The sequence below is a fragment of the Corvus brachyrhynchos genome, unplaced genomic scaffold (assembly GCF_000691975.1).
Source record: "Corvus brachyrhynchos isolate BGI_N302 unplaced genomic scaffold, ASM69197v1 scaffold116, whole genome shotgun sequence".
Classification (NCBI taxonomy): domain Eukaryota; kingdom Metazoa; phylum Chordata; class Aves; order Passeriformes; family Corvidae; genus Corvus; species Corvus brachyrhynchos.
The window spans coordinates 6,136,470-6,158,631 of NW_008240221.1; the positions used below are offsets into that span (position 1 = coordinate 6,136,470).

At 39.4% G+C, this 22,162-nt stretch overlaps 1 long non-coding RNA gene across 2 annotated transcripts; it reads right to left on the minus strand.

Annotated features, from left to right (window-relative positions):
- Window positions 1-9,494: 9,494 nt before the first annotated feature.
- LOC108449304 lies at window positions 9,495-21,902 on the minus strand. 2 transcript variants are annotated; one of them, XR_001865461.1, is made up of 4 exons: window positions 16,888-21,902; window positions 14,413-14,533; window positions 13,444-13,587; window positions 9,495-12,164 (listed from the first exon to the last, which is right to left on the minus strand). It is a non-coding gene; the product is annotated as an uncharacterized LOC108449304 (long non-coding RNA). The 2 variants fall into 2 exon arrangements; XR_001865460.1 differs by having other exon boundaries at window positions 9,495-13,587.
- Window positions 21,903-22,162: the final 260 nt, after the last annotated feature.

Consider the following 22,162-nt stretch of genomic DNA (forward strand, 5'->3'; position numbering starts at 1 on the left):
AAAAAGGCTCATTGTAGATCTTACCTAATATAATACTGTGCCTTACACATGGAAACCCACACGGGTCTGGAGAGAGATGACACATCCCGTTCAACAACCCCTGGCCAGATGGGGGTACCTCAGGTATGATGGCATCCCTAAGCACAAACTCTGGCCTGTGCTTGTGGCTTACCAGTGTCACTCTTTCTTCCTGGCTCAGCAAACAAAGGGTATAAACTGACCCTCTATAATACCAGAGATAAAAGAACTATGCTGTCACCTACTTCATTTCCACTGTGGTTTTCACACATTTTCACCCTATTCCCATGTATAAGGGATTTTACTGTTAGCAAGGCTGTTTTTGCATGCTGCTTTTTTCCCTCCTTATTTAATCCAAGTCTAATTATACCCAAGTATGTCTAATTATAACTCCTAATAGCAGGCTAAATAATTTCCAACCCTTCTTGGCTTTTACCCTGTTCAAATATTTAAAAGCAGGGCCAGAATCTCCTCTCATTTCTACTGGGCTATGTCAGTGAGTAAAATTTAGCTTAGACCAATGGAGCCACAGACTCGCAGTAGGTGCAATGTGGTGTGACAAGAGGGGAACAGCTCATACTCCAGGATAATCCTAGGATACAATCACTTTGGTAATTGAGGCCTAAATGGGTTCAATTTGGCAATTTTCCATAACCCAAATTTCTGAGGCTTTGTGAGGTCTGGGAGAGAGGAGGTGGAAGGAAGCAGGAGGATTAACTTATCAAAGGGTAAACTGATTATTTTGAATTTCAAGTGCAGAGGCTTTGGTAAATGAATGCACAGAGGGCTCCAAGCCCACACTTAGAAGCATTGAGTTGTGGGCTATCACATATGTTGTGTGGATTGTTAAATCACAATTATTTTACACTAGGGTACAGCTGGAAATGTCACCCTTGTTCCTACTTTACATGACCTGGTGCAAGACAGAGCTCAACATTCATCTAACTTGAGTAAAGTAGCCTGTGTGTTGGCTGCTGCTCACATTTTTTTCCTCTTTATGTTGGCTGTCTTCCTAAACCTATTGCAAAATTCAGTGTCCTGCACTTACCACCACTGCCTCCTCTTCCTCCAGTTCCACCTCAAGCAATGAATAAAGAAAGACAGCTGGATTTTCTGCCACTTTACATATTTAACAACTATGTAAATTTACTCCGAAACCGCCCACCCAAGGCTAGACCTCTCCAGTGGCCTGGAATTGATCACACAGAAGGAATCCTGAGTAATCTCATTGACCAGTATCCAAAATCAAGTATCCCATATCAAAACTGAAAAGATAAAGTAACATCAAAGGTGCCTTTCTGTTTAATAGGAGCTGAAGTCCTCGTTTTGAAGTAAACACAGCAGAATACTTGAAGTTCTTGTTTTCTACCATTGCAGGGAACAGTTATCCCTTAAATTTATTAGGAAACTACATCTTTGGAACAGGATGTTGAAGAAAAAAAAATCTATAAAAATAATTTTAGTCAACGTTCAAAGATTTCTAGATCTATTATAGGAGCTCCTTTGGAGATTTCATAAAGATTGGTCTTAAAGCATGAATATAACAGATTTTTGAAAAACATACTATGAAAATATATGGAAAGTACAGGATTTCCACTTTTGTCTTTGACTCAGACTGAAATGCCCGAGAACATATAGGCAAATCGGTACATGTGAAAGTTTAAATTAATTTTCAAGCACAGCTTTTTAAGAACCATAGACTTCGTATCTTTCCTTTTTAAGTACTTTTGTAAGAGGGCTTTGTGAGAGGAATATCAAACCCAAGCCTAAGGCTTGGGTCCAGTTTGCCAAAGCAAAGGCACATCCCATTCCCTGATTGTCCCTTTCCAATCAGTCCTTAGTAAGGATCTTAACAAACACAAAACTGTCACCTTTATCTGAAACTGACCCTGAAATAGAAATGCAAGAAACAGGGCAAAATACAACAGTATGTTTCTTTGCCTAGATCAAATTCTGGTGTCACCAGAAGAACTAGCAGTCTTTTATATTTGATTGCTTGACAAATTCATTTCTAGTCTCCAGATGAAGGTATGTGGATTGCACTGACCAGAAGCTGCACACCCAACTGCTCTGAACCACTGACATAGCCAAAATTCACTGAGATTTTCTTTCTCAGCTGCCAGCAAGGGCTTGCTGCAAACAAGGGATGAGGAAGAACTAGGATCTGAATTACTTTTCCCTGACATTAATAATTATTTCTGTCTTCAAAATTAATATAATATAATATAATATAAAATAATATAATATAATATGTCTTCTTTTTATATAGATATGTATTTGTGTTCCTAAATTACAGGAACTTGGAGTTGACTCTACTTTCACAGAGAATTCCACAAATAGCTTCTTTTTTTTCAAATTAGTTATTCAAAACTCACTGTTTTCTAGGGGAATGAAGTTGCAGATCTGCCATTAGCAAACATTCTTTGAAAAGGATTTTTTTTCACCCTTCTATCCCAAGTTTCTGAAGACAATTCACTTGGAAAATATGGTAGCCCAGTGTTTTGGGTTTGGGCGACAAGTTTTTGTAGCAGGGAGGCCACAGGTTGGCATCTGAGAGGCTGCCAGAAACTTCCTTCACGTCTGGTAGAGCCAATGCCAGATGGCTCCAGGACAGACCCACTGCTGACCAAGGTCAAGCTCATCAGTGATGGTGGTAGCACCTCTGGGATAGCATAGCTAGAAAAAGGAATAAAAACCAACCAGACATCAGCCACAGAGAGAGATATGATGGAGTATATGTGAAAGCAGCAACCCTGCAGACCCCAAAGTCAGTTCAGAAAGAGGGGCAGGAGGTACTTCAGGCACTGGGGCAGAGATTCCCCTGCAGCCCCTGGTGCAGCCCATGGAGAGGCAGCTGTGCCCCTGCAGCCCATGGGGGTCCATGCAGTACCAGATATCCCTGCAGCTCCTGGAGCATTCCTTACTGGAGCAGAGAATGAGCTTAAGGAGTCCTCCCTCTCCCAGAGAAGGAAGAAGTGGCAGAGACAATTTGTGAAGAACTGACTGCAACCTTCACTCCCTGTCCCACAGTACCTCTTGAGGGGAGGAGGGAAACAAGATCAGGAGTAAAGCTGAAACTATGAAGAAGGAAGGGGTGGGGGGAAGGTGTTTTAAGGCTTGATTTTAATTCTCATTATCCTACTCTGATTTCACTGGCAATAAATTAAGCTAATTTCCCCAAGTGGAGTCTGTTTTGCCCATGAAGGTAATTGGTAAGTGATCTCCCCCTGTCCTCACCTTACAGCTTGCATCTGTGCTTCTCTGTGCATACTAACTTTCATCCAGCGTTATGGAGATCTTATCTGGGAATTTCAATGGAATCCCACAATTTCTATGCACTACTTAACATGTGTCTAAACATACAGTTTTCAAGTTTGGAGTGATTCTTTGCTTGAAAGTTTGCTCATGGTTCTGCAGTAATTCCAAACTCTGCAAAGGCTAAAACAGATGCTTTATTCTTTGAGTGAAAGCTCTGCAGGTCTGCAAACTAAGTTAGTGACAGTTGATGAGCTCCTGATACAACCAGTAGGTTTATATATGGATCATGATAAATCTTCCAACAATATAATACCACGATCCAAAACTTTGGGCTCTGCACTAACTTTGTACTATTTTATTTTCAAAAAGACTTCTTGTATTCATTCTGCTCATAATTTTTACGGTTGGCATGGTAACTACCTAAAAATGTGCTAGAGGCATTACAGCTCCAAGCTTTTCTTGTAGCCTATGATGCTTAATCAAAAAGTTTGCAATACATCCCAGTACTGTAAGTGGTAAATCTAAAAATATTGCTCTCTTCAGAGCATAAACAACTGCAACATGCCTTCAGAAAGAGTTTGTGCTTACAATGAAATGGAAGAACACCAATACTTACCCCTTTATCCACTTCTGCACTTCAGCACTGTGCAGCAGTCCTGGAAGTCTTGAATGTCTGGTAATTGAGTAAATTTTTCCCTTACAGCACTCTATTCTTTTTACGATCAAGCTAAGTATGAAGGTTGAAAGAGTTTGCTCTCTCTAATATGTGACAAAGATCCTATTTAAAGCCATGACAGTGCAAATGTGTACACATGGCAGGATTATTCAAAAAAGTGAATAGTAGCACTGAACTTGTGGGGGTGACTTAGAATAGTGGTAACCTCCATGTTCTGCTGAATACAGAATTTATATATCATTCTTAACTGACTTAACTGAGTGGTATTGTAAATATTCAATATTTATTAGAAGACACAGATGCAAACTCAAAGAAGGAAGATGGGGACAGTGAAACCATCATAACATGACACAGAAACATGTAATGCCAATGGAGAGCCTACCTGCACACAGCTATCTTACAGCTAAATCTGCACCTCTCTAAAGGATGGATCTGGAACTAGGGCTATGATAACAACCAGTTGTGTCAACATGGAACATTCCTTGCTAGAGTAAAATTCTTCTATTAATAAGATGCACAAAGCAGTTCTAGACTTTGCCTCAACATACAGGGCAAGCATCTCCTTGTAGGGGCAAATGATGGTCCTCAGATGGCTTGTTTATGCTGGAGATGTGTGTGAGAATGTAACCTACAGGGAATACATTCCTTTTTGGTACAATTACATCTACGTCTGTAAAACCAGGGGTTGCACTACAGTTTCTTTCTCTAAAATTATGATAGTCCAAGCCAATGGAGCCTGAACTGGCACTCATGCACTCAGTGTGAGGCCAGATGAACCCTTAAGCAAACATGGGCTCTTAGAAGATGTGTGCATGAATTCTAGAGCAATGTCCCAGCAGCCCATCTATTACACACCAAAGGGGATACAGCTATTTGCAGAGTCTGTTATCTCTCCTAAGATGCTGGTCCTTTTGTTCTCCCTTCTTTTTCTGAACATTTTCAAACAAAGATATTATGTCTACTCCAGTGTAAGAGCCTTGATTAGCTGTGCACTGATGACAGGAGTGGTAATGGTGGTGCAACTGATGCTGACTCTGAAATTGTTTAAATTTTATGGAAAATCCTATGCTGCAAAGCCTTACAATCTTAATATCTGGCAGTTTCAATGTTTTGATGGAAGTCAGAGGTGCTTAGAGCTTCTGAGGATCAGGTTTCTCAGTGACTTGGGTAATTTGCATTTGAAAACCTTTCTTTGAAAGGTCTGGCCACAACACTCTCTGTTGTACTCTAATGAGACTAGGAAAGGCTTTTTAACTGTCATGCACCGCTCTAATGAGTGTATGTGTAAGCCTGTAATTTATTTTTTTTCTGGTCTCAAGTGAAAAAACTAATTGCAACATAGGAAGGTAATTTTTATGGTCCCAACTTTTTGGATGCAGTTACAGTTTCCTTCTCTGTACATCACCAACTTTTTGCAATCCTCTTAATAAGAGAGGTGTAGAAGTTCCATCTTCCACAAACTGAAGTAAAGGTACATCCATGAGAGTGATGGTCTTGTGGAATGTAAACACATAAGCACGCAAATCCTCCAGAGTGTGGAGGTTTGCTTGTTTGCAAGAGAAGCCTTTATTCAAACATATAAAAGGTAATGATTGTACCGGTGCAAGTTCAGTCTGTTCATACAGGATTGTAGGAACAGGCTCTTAAATAGCACCCTATTCAATTTTTTTTAAACCTAGGTTTCTTTTAGGAACAACTTTTAGGTATTACTAAGTATTACTTTTTCACAAGAAGGCATAATTCTGCTCTTCATTAAAGCTTTAAAGCTGCTGTGAAATATTATTTATTATTTCATCATTTCTTTTTACTGTTAAATCTAGTTTTCTAGGAATAAGAGCTAATGTAACCATTATGCACTTACCTGTACATCAGTCTTACATCATTCTATCTTCCTGACTTCACAAAGACATTTTGGATCTCTTGAAAAATTTCAGAGAAATAGAAATTTCATAGTTATCTTATTGCTAGAAGTGTTTTGAAAATATGGAACTGCATAGGACAGAGCTAGTTAGCTGTTCCCAATGGGATTAAGGATGAAATATGAACTCCCTCCTGACTACACAACAGAGCATCCACAAAACAAAACAGAATTGTCACAACCATTGCAAAAATTTTACTGTGAGATTGTGCCTTAGTTGATGCTAGAGAATCTATTTATCAGTTAGTGCCTCACTAGCATGGTTTCACTGAGCTGTAGCAAGGGCTGAAATTTTAGTGGAACTCATTTGAAAAGTTTTCCTCTATTTCCTGTTTACTGTAAGAAAATATTCCATAATTTTGTAAAGATGCTAATTTTAGGTCCATTTTGATTGTATGCAACTTTGTCTGTTACACATTTCTGCCCTGTGAATGTATGGACCTTGTTTAATGAATTTGGGGTCTCCTGTTAGGAAAATGTCAACATTTTTCAGTACTCAGGAAAATTGTCACCAAGTCCTAGGGAAACATAGGCACCACTCCAGCTTTGAGCCCTATCCAGGGCAAAGGTATGGCTGAACTGGTACTCTGGGACTTCTGTTGATGGTCCTGTGATTACCAGGCCTTTTAACATCATTCCGTGGAAACTGTAAAAAAGGCAATTAAAAAATCTTTTACAATTAGGTCTTCTGAAATACAAGAGAATATCTCTGGAGACATTTTCATAATCTTGAGCTTCTTCTACTGGGAGAATCAACCTTTCAGTTTGGAGAGAAGAGGGGACTAGATGGGAGTTCTGTTTTTCCAAACCTTGTCCAATTCACTTCAAAATCCTGAGCATACAATTAGATTCTTCTGACTCCTAAGGCAGAGGAAGTATCACCTTAATCACTGGTAAAATCTTACCAGGAAATGACTAAAATTATTTCAAGCCAATTTTTGAAATACTAATTAAGGATAAACCTAGAAGAAGTGGCAATTTAGTGCTTTGATATGTTAGAGCGTTTTTAGATGTTTTACCATTCCATACTCTGTGTGACTACTGTTTCACAAAAATGAGACATGCTTTACAGTTGAATTGCTCTTAAAGCAGAGGAAATTCCCAGCAGCTGCATGTTTAACACAGAGGTTGAATTCAAGGTGGTCATTCCTCTGACTCAAATGAAATGAGAGTGTGGCTCCAGTGACAAGAAGAAAGGCAGTGATCCTACTTCCCTGGGACTCTGAGTGACCACCTAATCCTGAATAATTATAATCCTGAATAATTTTAGTTTTGGGATGACAATTCTTTAAAATCACTGCCTTTCATTTGCATACACTTACAGTAAAACAAAAAAGCCAGGTTTTTCTAAAGATTAAACTATTATGCTTTGAATATATATTTTCCATTTAAAATGTAATTTTACATATATAGTATTTAGGATAGTTTATCAAGGAGATTGCAGGGGTTATTGCAATTTCTTCTTTACTTTGCAACTCTTTGGTGGCAATATTCAATTTAATTTATTTGAGTCAACAGTTAAGACTTTTTATTAAATGCTATCTGTGCTGCATTAGACACGAAAGCCTCTCTTCCTTTGATGGCTCTGATTCCTGCAAGAGAACTTGAGATACAAGCAGCCTCAGACCTTGAAGACACATAACCATGTCTATCCTTAACAGCATCAGTGTGAAGTTACATATGTTAGCAAAATATGTGGATATAGGCCAGGGTAACATCAAGGGACGTTTGCCAGGTCCTAATTGAGCAATAAGGCAGGGTGTAGACTCTGATCCCATGCTTTGGTATGTTGCTAGGCAAAGGGCAAAAGCTCTGTACTATCACTCAACAAGGTGTGCTGTCATTGCACAATAACTCTGTCCTGTGTACTGGGATCATTATAGAGTGCTATTTTCAGTGTGTAGAAGACACTTTATTTATGTATATTTTATTCTGCTGACATGCAGAGGAAATAGCTGCTTGGTAAATGTCATGTTATAGTAAGTGTATGGCCTATTTTTAGCTAGACAATAATGTGAAAGGTGCTGTTCTTTACAGGCCACTGTGGGAATGCCTGGTCTTGCATACAACGGCTGGATGGAAGACTTTAAAAAGGCAATGCCTTGCTCCTGCTGTGAGCTGAGGGCATGCAGAATCCTAACTATGCTTGAGAGAGAGGAAAGAGGAATGCCTTGCTATGTCTGAGACTGAAAGGTATACCTATAGCAAAAAATTCCCAACACACTTTGTGAGGAAATCCAGGTTATGTAAAAAGATAACACTGCTCCTTGGAAACAATTTCTCATAGGAAGCAGCATGAAATTGTTTTCAGCTTCACAGTTATCTTGTTTGTTTTGCTAATCCTCACAAAGATTAATAAAGGAATGATAAGACAACAGCAAACTGTAAGCACAGGAAGCGACTATTGCCTAAAGCATCTGGATATGATTATGTAAACACGATGTAATAAGAAAGCTGAGAGACTTAACTTTCGAAATCTCCTCTATACCCTTCTAAAAAAACCCGCCCTTTCAGAATATTTACCTTATTCCCCAAGTAGCCTTTGAGTTGTTAAAGCACTGCAATTTTCACTGCAAGTTCCTTGCTACTATTGATCAATCTACCCTAGATTCGATCTTTTATCCAAACTTTTCCTGGCATGTATTCTAGTATATGACCCTTTAATTTGAGAGAGGTGTGTCACTAAATTTGAAGGGGACATTTTGTGTCTAACTGCTATATGTACTATTTTCCTCCTACCCATTGGTAAATACAATAAATATTTTGAACTTTTAGTACATGATATAGTTTCTTTGTCACTGAAACAGTGACCTCTTCTTTAAGGGCATGAAGCTGAACACTCTCCACAGGGAGCCAGGCTAGTCACATCTGCAGATAACTTTGCTAGTCACTAAAATTCCAAAGAGATAAACCTTTTAAGAATACTGTTTTATCATATATAAATGTTAACAATTTTAATATTAATTCTACTAGTTTTTAGCTTTTTTCCTCCCTTAATAATTCCATTTTGTACAGGGTGCTAGCTGTGCAGGTTAATTTTTTTTAGCCCTTTTGTTCAAAGTAAGGACTTCAGTTTTATTAAGAAAATTACCTTAAATCTGTACTTTGTATAGAATTTATATTAAACTCATTTTGACTTCTTTGTTGTTATTTCTTCATAAGTAATCATGCAAGAGACATTGAGAAAAATGCAGAGGAAGATCGACACTTCAGTAACTTAAGCACTTTATTAAAGCAAGAGAAATATGCACCTTTACTGTCATTTTATACCTATCTGATAATGTAGAATGACAGGAGAGCCCAGAAGGGAGAAGGGGGAATGGCTCCTGCCTAGTGCTTCTACAACCTCCCCTGTTAATGTGCAGAAAATCCTGCTTAGCCTCAGTAGCTCTTGGCAGAACATGGTCATTGCAGAGGCCTCTTCAGTGAACTTAGGTCTTGTATTTTAGTAGTACTAGGGTAGGCCAGGTAGGTTTGTTTCATGGGGCCACCAAAAATATTTCTCCAGTGGTAGGAAAAAAGAATTCTCTCTCTTGCTTTTTTTTGCTGTTTAAGCACTGGGCTTAGAGAGCCACGAATGACAGGAGGCCAAACACAGAGTCCATTGTCTTTTTTTTTTTTTTCTTTTTTTTTTTGTCCAAAGCACCATTTAAACTGAAATTTTCCAAAAGGAAACACATAAAATGAGGCTGAGACAGGTTCCTGGCAGGGGTATTTTCAATTCAATTTGTTTGAGTCTGATAAGGTTATAAACAACAAAAAACAACATTCCCCTTGACTAACAGAGTTAGTCAACCTTAATATCAGACACTCAACTAACTTTGCTCATAATTGTAATAAGGAACTACTGACTGCCAGACTATTACATTTTTGCCCATAATAGTAAGTTATAATAGATAATTACAGGTATCAAGATGGGCAGCTGTTTCTTTGAATGAATATTCCCCTTTCATTTTTTTAAATTTAGGTAAGATACGAAAAATGTTAAAAATGAGTAGTCATTCATTATATAAAGCAGCAGATGAGCGGTAGGTGGAGGAATGGTTGCTTGTTCCTACTCCTAAGCAAACACACATACAGCTTCATTTTTTAAATTAATTTTATTTTGATGGCAAAAAAGGGGATCTCTAATGACACAGAGTTTCAACTGGTAAATCTTCTTTGCAGTTTTTCTCTTTAATCTCTGAAAGCTGATGTAGTTCCTTCCAATTGCCCACAGCATCAGCTTTATTCTCTTGAAAGAACTTGCTCTCTTTTTAGTTTTCCTTTAATGTTTTGAGCCCTTACCAGAAATGGTAATCTTCTTAAGGTGTTGGCAGGAGCCACAGAATGCACCAAAACCAAAGCTCATATCTAACAAAGTATCCTATTATCAGGACCACCCAAGTGACTCAGGTTTGTCACAGACACAGTATACTCCTTTATATGATTTTCTAAAACTAGAAAGGAGAGAAAATTTGGGAGGTTGATTAGTCAGGTTAGAAAAAGGTTATGAAGATCACTCTACCTAAATAACAACAGTCTTTTAGTTATTTTGAAATACATTCAGGTCTATTTATTATCACAGCTAGCCAGTGTATCAGGGTTATTTGATTTAATGCAGACATTCTGGTTCTGGGTCCCACACCTTATGTTGAGGAACTTCCCATGGTAATTTAAAACCAACCTTTTCCCAAACTCCCCTCTTTCTGCAAGCTGGCACTGGATCCCATGGAGATAAAAACAGCAGGGGAGCTGAGAGATGCTACTGCACCTCTTGGTTATAAACTTTCCCTCTGACCACGATTTTGCAAGCTGAAGCCTTGATGTAGTGCAACACACTGTCCAGACTGAGCCATGGAAACCTCTAGCTGTTACCCCACGATGGGATGGACAGAGCAGAGCATTCCCTAGGAACTGGTCTGGGGATGGCTGGTCTATCCTGCAGTAAGAGCCCAAAAATCAGATGTGACTGTCAGCCCTACTGCTGATTTCGCTCTGTGAAAGCCCAGAATGGGGATGGCTCTGGAAACTCTGAAGCATTTCAATTGTTTCAGCACAGGTTGGGAGTTGCCGTTGTAGCACCTATTGAAAAAACAGTGGTTTGCATCACAAGAGTGGGATGAGACATGGTGATACTTGAGCTAAGTCACCGCTGCTTCCCAGCACAGCTCAGGGTGTTGACTGGTCCTGGAGTAGCTGGCATCCCGCTTACGGAAAGATCACTTCTTTCACCATCTCGTACAGTAGTGATTATAATCTGCCAGATGAATCTTTCTTTTCCTGGAGCTGAAATCTCTGTGACTGACAAAAGATCATATTTGGAGGCTCCACTCTTCTGAAATTGGCTTATTCTGGAAGTCTGCCAGTGTCACAGCCTGGTAAAGTAGAGGGATCAGAATTACACCTGGCTATTCAGTCAGTCTTGTGAACTGTTGCATCACCGCTGCAGGATGTTACACGCTTTTAAGGAACACCTCTTTACTTTAGTCTTAGTATTGTTTTCAATAATTTCCACATACCTAAGACTGGGAAAAAATATTCACTTCTCAAATCTATTGCACTTTTAAAATTTAAAACTTCTCTGTTCAATAACCATTTGTCCATCTTAGCTGAGGAAGCCAGGAAAAATAAACAACATGAAATCCCAGGAAATAACAGACTGGAGACCCACGTAGAAAGATTAGATGACAACAGTTATTCATTCATGCCTTGTGAGACAAATAAAACAACTTTATGTTCATTTCCTCCCCACACCTCCACCCTTTTCTAAGGTTAACAGAAAGGATTCCTTCAGTACACAAGTTATTTTAAGATCTTGAACAACTTAGAGATCTAACATCTTTTTCCATGTGTATAAATAACCCCACCTGTTGCAGTATCATATATATGTGATCTTTAAAATAGATACAAGTAAAAAATAGTGGTATACATTTCAGTCTAAAAGTGATTCTAGGAACAAAGCAGACATGACATGCAGGCTTTTCCTCTTTCAAAAAGACAAAAGGGATTCTTCAGTCTGAGGTGGATTTTCCAGAGTCGAAAACCTATCATACACTCATCAACATTTTAAAAGTTACTGGAAATTGAAAATAATAGAAATTTTCCTTGGCCAAGCTGCTGAAGTTCCCAGACAATGTTGTGTCACTGCACATAGTAAGGGTTGCCAAAGCGGTGCCAGGGATGTATCAAATTTGTTTCATCTTCACAAATTCATGTGTCTCCTTTTTACTGTTGCATCTGAAACAATCACAGTCCTCCAGGAGTTAACGAAGTGCTTTTCCCCCATTTTCCAATAGAGATCTGAGACACAAACTGAGAAAACTCCAAGTTATTTTGTGATAAAGTCAGCACAAAACACGAGAAGACACAGCATCTGTGTCAAACTTTGCAGGCTGTTCCCAACTACAGAGGAACAGTCATACTGCAGATAAGAAAGAGAACTGAGACTAAGCGTCGTGCAAATTGTTCCCAGTGAACTAAAAATCCATGGTGCAAAGGTGGTTATTTTTAAAGTTATATTTTGGCTTCTTTGTTTGGCGGTCATATGACATTTTCAGCACCTAGAAATCCTTCGCTTATGACAGTGTCTGAATGAAATGTTGTTACTGACGTAACAATTATCTCCTCACCCCATAGCTTTCAAGTTATGACTTAATGTTGAGAAAACTGTGGGCTAAGTGAGTGAATAACTTCAGTACCTTCAAAGGATGTGGTTAGAATATATAGTCTGCAGGGGTGGGAAGAGTTTTCCTTTGCAGTTGGTAGAGCAGCAACAACAGAGTGTCTTTCAATTGCTTCTGTATTGCAGCTCAGGGCTTTTAGCCCCTGTCTGCTGCACCCACACACGATCTGGTGCAGTCACTTAAAAAGCATATAGCAACCTCTCAGCTCAAGGAGTCCTTTCAAAGCAAGCTTCAGTCACCCAGGGGGCCAGCAATCTGTAGAGGCTGCTTTTTCTATCCCTGAGATGGAGTATCACATTGGCTCTGCTGCATTGGGACCACCCTATGCCCATGGTGAAATAGGATTTACTTTTCATTAATTTTGTTACTATAAAAAATTCCTGTAGGATATTCTGTAGTTAGAGCACTGAATCATTTCTGAAACTTCCTATTCAAATATTTGTTTTATATGGCAATGGTATTAGTAATGTGCAAGTTTTATGCACTGCTATTTCCTCCCACACCCATTGAAAACTAACAAGAGCCAGCCTGTCAAAATAAGCATGTGAATTATAGATCAGCTATAACATGCTTCAAATAGCCAGTGTTCCAGCCTAGGTGATACTATATAACTCTGCTTTCTCTCTGCTTGCAAAACTGCACAGTCTACAATTCACCAAAGAAAGCCTACAAACTGAAGTCTGGAATTATCCCATCTCATTGCAGATACTTAAATCAGGTGCTTAACAATAGAAAATGTTAACCTATTGTTGTCAGAAAGAGACAGAAAACTTCCTTTCAGCTCACCTAGTATTTAACTTATCCTTAAGGAGAGCCATTGCTGGCTACTGACAGAGCCTAAGGTGACTCTGATTTCCACTTAGGTGCTTACATACTTCATTTTCAAGAACAAAAGGAGACAAGGATACCTCTGAATCTCCAAAAAGCTTGCAGGAAGGCTGAGCTCACTCTTTCTAGTCCAGCCTTTTTTTTCACAGACTGCATCCCCTTGGAGGTGGGCTCTGGCATTACTCTGTGTTGCCAGCTGCTCTCAATATTGAACGTATATTGTCCTGTAGGCAATATTCAAAATGATCAGGAAATGGGAGTAAGTAATGTGCCTGCATTCTTTGCTCACATGGGGTAATAAAAAGGAAAACTGACTCTGAGGAGATGCACAGGGGCCTTATGCTACAGAACGACTGGGTAATAAAATGGCAGAGAAAATCCAACATTGATAAATGCAAAGCAGTTCACAAGAGGGAAAATAACCTGAATTGCGTGACCCAACAATGGACACTGATCATGGAGGGGATACAGAAACACTGGAATCATTAATACAGCCATAGGCACAGACTGTCACATTCAGCATAGCAATTGGTAGTGATCAGAAATGCAAGTCAGTACCAACAACTATTAGAAAGAAACACAGAACAAACAGTGTGTCACTATAAATCTACACAGTTGCTGTATTCTGAATATTGAGAAGGATTCCGGTTTCCCATCCCAAAGGTTATCACAGAAGCAGAAAAGCAACAGTGAAATGAGATCTTTTATAAAAGGAATTATTAAACAGACTGAGATGTTTCAGCTGGGAAAAGCGATGGGATGTAATATACAGCTTATAAAATCATGAATGAGAAGGAGAAAGTAAGTACAGAATTACTGTTTGCTATTTCTTCTAACACAGCAACAAGGGGGTATCAAATGAAATTAGGACGTTTGAACGACACAAGTTCAAACAAAGAGTAACTTCTTCATATATACAATTAAGTTATAGAATGCATGGCCAGAGGATGCTGCAGTTTCTAAGAGCACATGAGGGCTCAAAAGCAAATCAGAAGGATTTGCTGTACAGAAATCCACTGATGGCCATCAAATAGAAAGGCACTACTGACTTTGTTCAGCAAGCAAGTGGGCTGCAAGTCATTGGGAGAGGAGCTGGAGAGACCGCACTGAGGCTGTGCGATTATGTGCTTGCACTGTTCATGTCTTCTGCCATGGACATTCGCTGTTGCCCTGTGTGTGAGAGAAGACACTGTGTGAGATGTACAACTGGTCTGACTTTGTACAATTGTTTTATGGTTTTAGTGTACCTACAAAACTGCTTGAAGAGAAGAAAACCTTATTTTAGGTAAGATCATATATCTTTTTGTCTGGTCAATGTCATCACTTAAGTAAATGGAGGGTAAAAAAATGCCCATGGAAATCCAATCAGGAAGCACTTTGCAAACAAAGAGGCACAGGCTGGTGCCTGCAGAGCTGCTACTCTTCATGCTCCATGGGACCTGAAAGAGACCTCTGCTACATTCAGGCAGAGCACAGATGCAGAAGGACAATGAAATGATCTTTTTTTTTTCTTCTCTAGATAGGGGCAGATCTGATGCTTATCATTTAAAGACTGTGACACACCTGCACAGCAGCAGCACAGAACTGCCAGAATCAAGACAGTAACTCTCTCTGGCTAATGTTCTGGTGATACCCAGGCCAGCACTCAACGAAAACTCTTTGATTTCAGTCCTCTCACAGACTTCAGTCTTCAGTGCCAGCAGCATGGTTACACTGATAGCATAGCATGAAGCAAGGCTTTGTTCCAAACAACACAGAATTGGCTCATCTAACCAGCCCTACCTCTGGGTGTAGGGTGACCTTCACGATTAGCCTTTTAAAAGCCTTTCACTATATATGGCACTTTCAGTCTTGGCAAGATAAATCTGAAGGGGGAGCAAAGGGATGTCTCATGATGCAAGTACTAAGGCATTCTTGGATTTTCAAGAAAAAATACACAAAACAACTTCCTGACTCAAAAAGAGCTGTATCTGGCATGGGAAACTTCTACATTAGGCCTCATCCTGACAGGGAAGTATTAATCACAAAATTTAGAGGTTTTTTAGGTGGAAGTCATAATGACTTTGTTGCAATGACTTTGTTTTCTGTGCTTTTAAAATGCAATTTACATTTTACATGCAAGCAGGATACAGTCCTAACCAGTAAAATTTATATCATTGCCCTGAAAGATCCGGTTCTACAAAGCTAAAAAAAAATTAAGAGATGTATCAGCCATCCTGGAGGAGAAAATTTAAACCAACAAAAATGTGAATAATAGTTTACAGCAACTTAGAAAAATTTCATTAGATCTTCAAAAAGGCACAATTGAGAGAGATGCACACTGGTTAAAACCAATATTCATCTGAGGGAGGACTGGAAGAAAGTTAATATTTTGCCAATACTTCTGTAGACAAAATAGGGCAACCAGGTAATTATAGGCCTGTCAGTTTGATGTCTATTCCAGGCATAGTGATGGAGTTGCTGATAGGAAAGTCAATTAATAAAGTATTAAAACAGTACAATTTAATTAATGGCAATCAACACAGATTAATGGAAGAAAGATCTTATCAAATTAATGTGCTATTTTTATAAGACTACAAATTTGGTGGATAAAAGGAATTGTGGTAATATTTTATACTCTGACTTTGGATGCATTTGCCATACAGTACTATGAGTGATTCTGATGGAAATTAGAACTAACATGATGAACTCTCCTAGACAACCAACTTGTTTTAAAGCTGGTTAGCATGGGATCCAGCAGCCTAACCTGAAGTGGGGCTTAGAGAGTGGGTTCTGCAGGGACTGCTTATAAGCCCTGTGCTAATTAACAATGATTCCAGCAATACAGAAGGAAGCAGTGCCTTTGCTAATACTACTTTTCAAGGAACCAAAATTTGGAAGCAGGCAGAAGTGAGCAATGCCTTTTTGGCATTGCTTGAGGAGCAGGTGCAAAAGAAATACCAGGTGTTTCCATGTCACCCAACATAAAGGATCTACTTAAGAACAAGTATCTCAGGTCGTACTTCACATAAGAGTTCTTCTTTGGGAAGCTGAGACAGAAGAACAAACTGTGGGTCCTGAGAGACTCCCACATGAGCCCCAAATCACGTTGCCAAGAAGGCCAGTGCAATCTTTTTCTGTGTGCAGAGATGCTATCCATCAAAGGGCAGCAAAGGGCTTCTGTTACTTCTGCATTTGACATCGATAAAGGTATTGGAGTAATGTCCGTCCTGGTATCAGCAGCTCAGGAGGGATGTTGGCAAATTGGAGGTAGTTCAGAGGAGAACCACAAGAATATGATTTTAAAAATTGGCAGTAAAATGGAATGACTCTACAGGGTAAGTCTATTTAGATTTAGTATATCAAAGCAAAAGCTAAGGAGTAACTTGATTATGGTTTTTAAGTGCTTTCATGTGGAATGGACACTGCCTAATAGGGGAGGTTTTGCTCTGGTATAAAAATCTACAAGGAAGTCAAATGGAAAGTTGAAGGCACATCATTTCAGTTACATTAAGGATAGGCAACTACTGCAAACCTACCATTACCTGTGATAAAGCTGGATGTCTTTTCTATGTAGTCCATCTCAAGTCCTGCTCTTGTTCAACTGGAATCTGTTCCAGGCAAGTTAATGACCCATGCTGAAGAGTCAGAAATGGTCTTAAGGTTGTTTATCCCTTTACATCTGTGAATGGAGCTATAACATATATTTTTAAGTAAATAAAAAAAAAAAAGATGTTTTTGAGTGAAGAATGAGATCCAGATTTAGCTAATGGGAGTTTCTTGTCTATGTCAAGAGGGACTTTGTGAATGATGGGGGTGGTGTTTCTTCCTAGCTCTGCTTTGGGAGGCTGCTTATTTTTCACTGCTACCCAAAAAGCTGGCAACTCAATGGATTACAATGAGGTTCTGGAGAACAGCTCCTAGAAGCACATCCAGTTGTCATGTTTCCATCTCACATTCGCCTCCACCAGCATCATGCTGATGGGTGCAACTGAGGAAGCAAAACCTGCTTACGAGGAATTTGGTTCAGGTCATGCACTTGTCTGGAAAACAACTTCCCAAGGAAACTTATTCCTCAAGTGAAAAATGAGTGTTATACATGCCTAAAAGAAAAGAGACCTTAATGGCAACTGGTTGGAGTATGTTCAATCTTAAAAGGTTAGGAATAACTAGTCACAGCATTTCATATCTTCTCTTGCATATAAAGGTTTCCCTGGAATGTGCAAACATAGCACTTTTCTTCCTGATCTTACATCCATGGCTGTGCTCTACTCACCTGGTCCATTACAAAAGAAATAAAAAGAAATATGCTCCCCCCTGGCCCCCTTTTCTTTCTCTTAGCAATACCAGTATACCTTAAAATGTGGAAAATATAAAATGAATGGCACTTATGTCCGACCAGTGAGGGAGTGCTTTTCCTCAGGTTATTTCATAAAGCTAAAAGAGGGGGATGTTCAGAACAGAATTCTACCATGTAAGATTGATTTCAATTAGCAAGGGATAACATTGGTATGGATATACATAACACAACCACTTTTTAATTTCTGGGAATGGTGCCATCTGTGAATAATGAGAGTTAGTGGTAACAGAGAAATGTAAGGTCTTACTGTGGGAGCCAACAGCCCACAGACTTGACAGTCAGATTTGGAGGGCAGTGTTGTGATTTAGAAGGTCAATTTGCTTTTGCTAATGCTGAAACCCATCAGCAATGCATTCAACATACAGAGATTTGTAAACTACCAGGAATGATTAGGCTGGGACTATACTGCGGTCGTTACCTGGGGATAAAATACTATTGCTTGGAAATATTTAATACTTAACTGGGATCCAGAACCAGAGAGAAAGATCACTGACTCTTGAGCTGAGGACTGCTTTGCTTCCTAGGCAGAACATTCTTCTATACATAGAAATTTGTTCTGAAGACAACTAAGACACTTTTTGGGTCCCAGATTAATAAACATGTAATGGCAAACCTCAAAGCACTTTGGTTAATAGCTTTTTTCTTCACAATTATTGTACACTATAACAAGGCAGTTTGCAGAAATGTTGGACCTGCTTCCCTCTACCTCATTTAACTGGCTTCTGTACATAAATTATATTTTAGAGTGGTTTTTTATTTTTTATTGCACTGCAGTCAGTTGTAAATCTTGCACTGAGTTATTCAATAACACCTTTTCTTTTTGTTGTCTAAGTGAAGAATGAAGCCTAAGGCTTGATTCTGATTGCAGATATGGCACATTGGTATTTATCCTTACATACTTTATTGTATCCTTATTTCACACACACGTAAGCCCCACACGTGCAGTTCATGCAAATGGGTACATTTCTTGTCAAGTTACCTCTTGACAGCAGCTCATTTAGAAAAAAAAATGGATTCACATACCGAAAGTCAAAATCATGAGATTTTTTAAAGAAGAGATGCTTGTCTCCATGTCTTTGAACTGCCTTGTCGATGCATGGAGAAAAGACTTGTCCCTTTACTGTCCCATGATTTATCAATTTCCTTGGCTTTCCTTACTAACATATTAGAATTATAGTGTAAATGATAAGCAAAAACAACTACAAAAAATAGAAAAACGTATTCAAGTTGGCATGGGGATCCAGCCTTGACAACTGGTGGGGAGGTACTTGCAAGCATATTTTGAGCTATCTACTTGGATTAATTTTGCTGAAATAAGACTGTCTTCTCAATATGACAGTTCTCAGCACTTAATAGTTGTTTAATGTTCCCAGTAGGCTCAGCTCTGCACTTCGTAAATCAGCAAAAAAATAAAATTAAGGTCTTTCTTTTACCACTTCAAAAATTATTATCCTTTTTGTTCTAGCTTGTGTTTGTACACTGATAATATATTTTCTGTAAAGGGACAAGGAGCAGACTGACCTGGAAAAGGAAGTCTTTTAAATGTAGAACTGTCTTTGATCACTCACAAAGTTGTGTTCTGATCTAAGCTCATTGACATCAATGGAAGAAAGACTGCTATTGGCTTGGAGGGGAGGGTTGGCTCCTGTCCACACAGAGTCCATACTTGCAAAAGCAGATGTTAAAAGATAAAACAGATTGAAAATCAGAGTTACAGGAAAAGATACCTTTCTTTGCACAAGCTCAGATTTATGACACACTTTTCACTTGGTAATTTTTTCTTAGTCCAGGAAACTCCTATTTCTATACCTGTTTTTGCTGTTTACCTGCAGATAAACCTTGGATATAGAATAGGGGAGAGTTTGGTGGATGATTTCCATAGCATGAAAATGTAAGGCCTTCTCCATAGACTCTTCTGGGATACTTAAAATAGGGAAAAGGCTCCAGGGAAAACATCCCCCCCACACATCCTTGCCTCCCCCCCTCTCTCTGCCTTCCCCTCCTGCAGCTGCATTTCCTGCAGAAAGAGCAAGGAACTCAGCACTATAGTACTGGACAACATCATCAAAGAAGTAGATAATTGTAGGATCTGCTTAAAAGATAAAGAAACTTGTATTCGATTGTCTCTCTTGGTGACAGTTTCCAGACAAGGTAGATCAGCACGATGAAGTCCGAAGAGCAAAAGTTGGTCAGTAAACAGTCCTAAAAGGAATCCTTCCTAACTAACGTCATTCTGATGTGTCTCCAGAAAGATCATGCAGAGATATGATAGTTTTGTCATATGCCAGTCTGCTGGCTACTTCTTTGGTAGGTGCCATTGATTCAGTAACTGTTTTATAATACATACTCAGAAAGTTTCTCTCATTCAATTGAATGAGAAAATACAAGGAAACAATATTTGCCACTACCAACACAGTTTATTTCAAACAGGAGTTTCTAAGTATTGCGAACATGACACTTAAGCTTGGACCAGCCAATGGCATCCCTTTAGCCCTGACATTCTGGCTGATGTGTTTCAAGTCACATCTCTCTCATTTGGTTAAGCACCACAGCTATGGGAGACTGGCCTCAGTTAGGCAAAACTTCAATGCTGACTCGGTATTCAGACTTTGATCTGACTTTTATGATCTCATTAGTTTTCACATCTCACATGTTATAATTTATCTTCCTCTACAATCTCAGCTGACTGACACAGACTTAGACTAAAATAAGGGGCACAGAATTATGTACACCTAATGTCTCTATGAGGCACGTAAAGGGGTTTTCTCATTCAGAGCTTATTATTTTAACACTGGACTAAAATGGCAGTATCTTCATTGACATATCTGAGAGCAAAAGCAAAGTTTACGAAGTGTTAGGTTTGGGGAGGGATTCCATAGCAAAGGGAGTGAAATGATTAAAATATTCTGAAGGAGCAAAACTCATCCGATGCATAGGTAACTGTGTCATTCCACACTACATGTATCCTTCTATGCCTTATAGTGTAGATTTAATTCAGAACCCAAAATTTACAATCTCTTAATTCCAAATTTGAATATTGAATCCCTTCTTCAGATTTAGATCCTGATTCTGATAAAAATCAGGAGTTTTCAACCAGGATGAATTAGACTTTTCATCCCTTTCTCCTTTCACTCTTTTCCCTTGTTGCTCCTTTCTCCTGTTGGGCTTGAAGGCTCTGGGTAGCCTTTCCAGAACTGCTAGGGACTGTGGCTCCAGCTGATGCTGGGTAACCAGAAAGTTAAACAGAAAACATTTATTTACAGAACAAAGGTTGATGCAAGAGCCTAGGTCTTTGTCATAGTCAGAAGGAGTATGCAGGGGTAGAGGAAGGGAGAAATTGTGCAAAAAGCCATCTACTAAGAAAAGAATGTTTGATTTGGATCACAGGATGTGATACTGGAGAATGTATTGCATAACTTTATGGCTTGTCCTTATTTGCAATGATTCAGTATCCGGCACTGCTCATCTCATTTCTAAAAATGGTATTGAAAAGTTACAAAGTATTCAGAGGTGATGGGAATAAGTGAGGAAAGGCAGGAAAAGCACCCTTTCATTTTACAGCAAATAGCAAACACTGGGTCTGCAGGCTGTCCTGTGGGTTGTTGCACATCATTGGGTCTATGTCCTTCCTCACTACCCAAGTGACATTCGCCAGGTCAAATCTCCTCTGTTGCCAGAAGCTCGTCTTCTCCACGCCAAATTTAAGATCATGACAACTGTCTTCTCATGGTATTTATCTTATAACTGCAAAACAGGGCATGTACAGCTCCTAGAGTGGAGAACAAGACATGAGGCAGGTGCAATGCTATGGAGAGAGCCATTTCTGAAGCCTTCCGTCAAGACTAGACCCTGACTGAAGCATCCCTAGTCTCTTTGGAGCCCTGTTCAGAGATGATTTCTCTTTGTCTCAAAGCAGGCACCTTTGGGACTGACTCCTCCTTTGGTTATTTCATTATTGTCATACCCACTTCTTTCTACCCCCTGAAAACACCCAAACTCGCAGGTGTTCACCCCAAAACAAGCCTTCTCCCATTTCTGATCCTCCCCTGTGCTGATGTGGGGAAAGGAAACGCAAAGACATGGACAGTCCCTTGGCATTACCCTGCAAAGGCTGCAGCTCTGGGACAGAGCTGTGCTCTCCCCGCAGCCCTGTTCTCTTCTTACTGTCGGCTTGGCTTTTTTTTCCCCCCTTTTTGGGGGGGAGAGGCGGGGCGGGGGGGGAAGTGGGGGAAGAGGTATGAGTATTTGGTTTGGTTGGGTTTTTTTCGGTCGTTGTTTGAAAGACATTCACCACCAACACCCAGACAAAAACTACGGAGTATATGTCAGGCTCATTAGGAGTTCAGGGAACCGCTCATCAAGCTTCAATATATATCCAGACTCCTGTTATATAAATAAAAGGGGACCGATTAAAAAAAAAACAACCGACAGCCCGCCGTGGTGCTGGGCGGAGCCAGACC